Raw genomic sequence first — 5839 nt, 5'->3', positions numbered from 1 at the left:
CAAGCATCGGACGCGCTTGGGGCGACTGCCAGTGCCAACCCCTTATCCCGCGATGCGTCCGATACACAGATGGTTCCAAGGCGGCCGAGGAGCCTCACCGCATAGCAATCGGGGGTGCGAGGCGAGGGATGGGGCGGGAAGGCCCCAACGGCTAGACGGAAGAGGCTTCAGGGCCGCCTAGGAATGGTCCAAGCATCGGACACGCTTGGGGCGACTACCAGTGACAGCCCCCTATCCCGCGATGCGTCCGATACGAAGATGGTTCCAAGGCGGCCGAGGAGCCTCACCGCATAGCAATCGGGGTGCGAGGTGGGGGATGCGGCGAGATGGCCCCAACGGCTAGACGGAAGAGGCCACAGGGCCGCGTCGGAATAGTCCAAGCATCGGACGCGCTTGGGGCGACTACCAGTGACAACCCCTTATCCCGCGATGCGTCCGATACGAAGATAGTTCCAAGGCGGCCGAGGAGCCTCACCGCATAGCAATCGGGGTGCGAGGTGGGGGATGCGGCGAGATGGCCCCAACGGCTAGACGGAAGAGGCTGCAGGGCCGCCTCGGAATAGTCCAAGCATCGGACGCGCTTGGGGCCACTACCAGTGACAACCCCTTATCCCGCGATGCGTCCGATACGAAGATAGTTCCAAGGCGGCCGAAGAGCCTCACCGCATAGCAATCGGGGTGCGAGGTGGGGGATGCGGCGAGATGGCCCCAACGGCTAGACGGAAGAGGCCACAGGGCCGCCTCGGAATAGTCCAAGCATCGGACGCGCTTGGGGCGACTACCAGTGACAACCCCTTATCCCGCGATGCGTCCGATACGAAGATAGTTCCCAGGCGGCCGAGGAGCCTCACCGCATAGCAATCGGGGTGCGAGGCGAGGGATGCGGCGAGATGGCCCCAAAGGCTAGACGGAAGAGGCTGCAGGGCTGCCTCGGAATAGTCCAAGCATCGGACGCGCTTGGGGCGACTACCACTGCCAACCCCTTATCCCGCGATGCGTCCGATACACAGATAGTTCCGAGGCGGCCGAGGAGGTGGGGGATGCAGCGAGATGGCCCCAACGGCTAGACGGAAGAGGCTGCAGGGCCGCCTCGGAATAGTCCAAGCATCGGACGCGCTTGGGGCGACTACCAGTGACAACCCCTTATCCCGCGATGCGTCCGATACACAGATAGTTCCGAGGCGGCCAAGGAGCCTCACCGCATAGCAATCGTGGTGCGAGGTGGGGGATGCGGCGAGATGGCCCCAACGGCTAGACGGAAGAGGCTGCAGGGCCGCCTCGGAATGGTCCAAGCATCGGATGCGCTTGGGGCGACTACCACTGCCAACCCCTTATCCCGCGATGCGTCCGATACACAGATAGTTCCAAGGCGGCCGAGGAGCCTCACAGCATAGCAATCAGGGTGCGAGGCGAGGGATGCGGCGAGAAAGCCCCAACGGCTAGAGGGAAGAGGCTTCAGGTCCGCCTCGGAATGGTCCAAGCATCGGACGCGCTTGGGGCGACTACCAGTGACAACCCCTTATCCCGCGACGCGTCCGATACACAGATAGTTCCAAGGCGGCCGAGGAGCCTCACCGCATAGCAATCGGGGTGCGAGGCGAGGGATGCGGCGAGAAGGACCCAACGGCTACACGGAAGAGGCTTCGGGGCCGCCTCGGAATGGTCCAAGCATCGGACGCGCTTGGGGCGACTACCAGTGACAACCCCTTATCCCGCGACGCGTCCGATACACAGATAGTTCCAAGGCGGCCGAGGAGCCTCACCGCATAGCAATCGGGGTGCGAGGCGAGGGATGCGGCGAGAAGGACCCAACGGCTAGACGGAAGAGGCTTCGGGGCCGCCTCGGAATGGTCCAAGCATCGGACGCGCTTGGGGCGACTACCAGTGACAACCCCTTATCCCGCGACGCGTCCGATACACAGATAGTTCCAAGGCGGCCGAGGAGCCTCACCGCATAGCAATCGGGGTGCGAGGCGAGGGATGCGGCGAGAAGGACCCAACGGCTAGACGGAAGAGGCTTCGGGTCCGCCTCGGAATGGTCCAAGCATCGGACGCGCTTGGGGCGACTACCAGTGACAACCCCTTATCCCGCGACGCGTCCGATACACAGATAGTTCCAAGGCGGCCGAGGAGCCTCACCGCATAGCAATCGGGGTGCGAGGCGAGGGATGCGGCGAGAAGGACCCAACGGCTAGACGGAAGAGGCTTCGGGTCCGCCTCGGAATGGTCCAAGCATCGGACGCGCTTGGGGCGACTACCAGTGACAACCCCTTATCCCGCGACGCGTCCGATACACAGATAGTTCCAAGGCGGCCGAGGAGCCTCACCGCATAGCAATCGGGGTGCGAGGCGAGGGATGCGGCGAGAAGGACCCAACGGCTAGACGGAAGAGGCTTCGGGTCCGCCTCGGAATGGTCCAAGCATCGGACGCGCTTGGGGCGACTACCAGTGACAACCCCTTATCCCGCGACGCGTCCGATACACAGATAGTTCCGAGGCGGCCGAGGAGCCTCACCGCATAGCAATCGGGGTGCGAGGCGAAGGATGCGGCGAGAAGGACCCAACGGCTAGACGGAAGAGGCTTCGGGTCCGCCTCGGAATGGTCCAAGCATCGGACGCGCTTGGGGCGACTACCAGTGACAACCCCTTATCCCGCGACGCGTCCGATACACAGATAGTTCCAAGGCGGCCGAGGAGCCTCACCGCATAGCAATCGGGGTGCGAGGCGAGGGATGCGGCGAGAAGGACCCAACGGCTAGACGGAAGAGGCTTCAGGGCCGCCTCGGAATGGTCCAAGCATCGAACGCGCTTGGGGCGACTACCAGTGACAACCCCTTATCCCGCGACGCGTCCGATACACAGATAGTTCCGAGGCGGCCGAGGAGCCTCACCGCATAGCAATCGGGGTGCGAGGCGAGGGATGCGGCGAGAAGGACCCAACGGCTAGACGGAAGAGGCTTCAGGGCCGCCTCGGAATGGTCCAAGCATCGGACGCGCTTGGGGCGACTACCAGTGACAACCCCTTATCCCGCGACGCGTCCGATACACAGATAGTTCCGAGGCGGCCGAGGAGCCTCACCGCATAGCAATCGGGGTGCGAGGCGAGGGATGCGGCGAGAAGGACCCAACGGCTAGACGGAAGAGGCTTCAGGGCCGCCTCGGAATGGTCCAAGCATCGGACGCGCTTGGGGCGACTACCAATGACAACCCCTTATCCCGCGACGCGTCCGATACACAGATAGTTCCGAGGCGGCCGAGGAGCCTCACCGCATAGCAATCGGGGTGCGAGGCGAGGGATGCGGCGAGAAGGACCCAACGGCTAGACGGAAGAGGCTTCAGGGCCGCCTCGGAATGGTCCAAGCATCGGACGCGCTTGGGGCGACTACCAGTGACAACCCCTTATCCCGCGACGCGTCCGATACACAGATAGTTCCGAGGCGGCCGAGGAGCCTCACCGCATAGCAATCGGGGTGCGAGGCGAGGGATGCGGCGAGAAGGACCCAACGGCTAGACGGAAGAGGCTTCAGGGCCGCCTCGGAATGGTCCAAGCATCGGACGCGCTTGGGGCGACTACCGTTGCCAACCCCTTATCCCGCGATGCGTCTGATACACAGATAGTTCCGAGGCGGCCGAGGAGCCTCACCGCATAGCAATCGGGTTGCGAGGCAGATTATTGGGAAGGGAACCCCCTGGGATGCGGCTCAAGCAGTGCCCAAAGGGACTGGAATGCGGAATCACATCGAGAGACCCAAATGCTATACGAGGGCTCAAATCGAATTATCGATTTGGCCACGACATGGACGCATCGGAACGACTACCTTTGCCGAACCACTCGCAATTGCATCCATACCGAAACCAATAGACATTTCCGTTAGAGCCCTCGCATAGCATTCGGGAATCTCGCATGCCCCTCTAAATCGACCAATGCTGGCGCTCAATGAAAATCCGAGCGCTACCACCGTTCGAGCGCCAGCATTGGTCGAGTTAGAGGGGCACGGGGGAGAATGCTCCAGTCAACACCTCCCCTATATAAGTTATTTGTCCGATTCTTGCACAACCGTAGTCTGCCTCGTCGAATCAAACAACGGTCCCAGATTCCGACTTCCGTTCCGTAGAGACCCAAAAGCTAGATGGAGGCTCGCAAGAAAGAGAGTCGGCGCATAGCAATCGGGTTTCTCGAACGTTTAGGGACCGAGCTCACTTGCGGATAGGGCAAAATCCGCCAAGCAACCCAAAAGCTAGACGGGGGCTCGAATCGAATCGCCTAGGCGGCCACAACAACGACGTGTTGGATCGACTACCAGTGCCAAACCATTCAGCAAGACTAGTCTGTGTCGAGGCCGGATAGAGATTCTCAGAGAGCGCCCGCATAGCATTTAGGAGACCTGCCGCGTCCCTCACACTCGACAAATGGTGGTGCACGTTTATAAATCCGAGCGATCCCAACCCTTTCAAGCACCAACATCGGTCGAGATAGAGGGGCACGGAGGGGGCTGCGTGAGACAACACAGTCCCCTATATAAGTTATTTGTCCGATTCTCACACATCCGAAGAATGGTCATCAAATCGGACAACAGCCCAAACTTCCGACTTCCGTCCCAGAAAGCCCAAGAGCTATCTAAAACGTTCATGGCCGGAACTCGATCGCGGCTATACCAGTCCGCCAAGCAACCCAAAAGCTAGACTGGAGCTCTAGTCGAATCACCTCTGTGGCCATTGCAAGGACGTGTTGGAGCGACTACCATTGCCGAACCATTCCGCAGGTCGAGTCCATACCAAGGCCGCATAGAGATTCACGATGAGCTCCTGCATAGCAATCAGGAGACTTGCCGTGTCCATCACAATCGATAAATCCTGGTGCAAGATTTTTGCATCCGAGCGCTCCAACCAGTCGAGCACCAGCATCAATCGACATAAACGGGCACGGGGGGAGGATGCTCGAGAACACTACCTCCCCTATATAAGTTATTTGTCCGATTCTCAAGCAGCCGAAGTCTGGTCATCGAATCGGGTCAAAGACCACAACTTCCGACTTTACCCACAATGCAAGTCATCGAATCGAACATCGGCCCCCGAGTCGGACTCCATGCGTATGTCAGGTCATCGGACCCAAATTCCGCCTTCCTGCGCATGGCGGGCCATCAATATCAACTCGGTCATCGGACCCAAACTCCGCCTTTTTGCGTATGGCACGCCTTCAAATCGGTCATCGGACCCAAATTCCGCCTTCCTGTGCATGGCGGGCCATCAACATCAACTCGGTCATCGGACCCAAATTCCGCCTTTCTGCGCATGGCACGCCATCAACTCGGTCATCGGACCCAAATTCCGCCTTCCTGCGCATGGCAGGTCATCGGACACAAATTCAGACCTCGCCAATATGCCTACGTATCGAATCGGTCATCGGACCCAACTTCCGACTTCATCCATACTGTAGGGTCTTTGAGGTTGGCGCGGTGCGCTCAACCCAGGGAGTCGACCCATCGAAGCATACACCTCCCCTATATAAGCTATTTGTCCGATTCCCACACCTGTGTAGTTTGCACCTCTGACCAGGACATCGACCCCAACTTCCGAACTCGACTGCAACGACGGCACCAGCGCCTTGGTGCGCACCTTGCGACGCACAGTCCCAACATTCGCCTTCCTGCACATGGCAGGTCATCGGACCCAAATTCCGACCTCGCGAGTATGCCTACATATCGAATCGGTCATCGGACCCAACTTCCGACTTCATCCATACCGTAGGGTCTTTGAGGTTGGCGCGGTGCGCTCAACCCGGGGAGTCGACCCAACGAAGCATACACCTCCCCTATATAAGCTATTTGTCCGATTCCCA

This window comes from Cryptomeria japonica, unplaced genomic scaffold (genome assembly GCF_030272615.1).
Source record: "Cryptomeria japonica unplaced genomic scaffold, Sugi_1.0 HiC_scaffold_15, whole genome shotgun sequence".
Lineage (NCBI taxonomy): Eukaryota > Viridiplantae > Streptophyta > Pinopsida > Cupressales > Cupressaceae > Cryptomeria > Cryptomeria japonica.
This window is presented reverse-complemented; position numbering follows the sequence as displayed.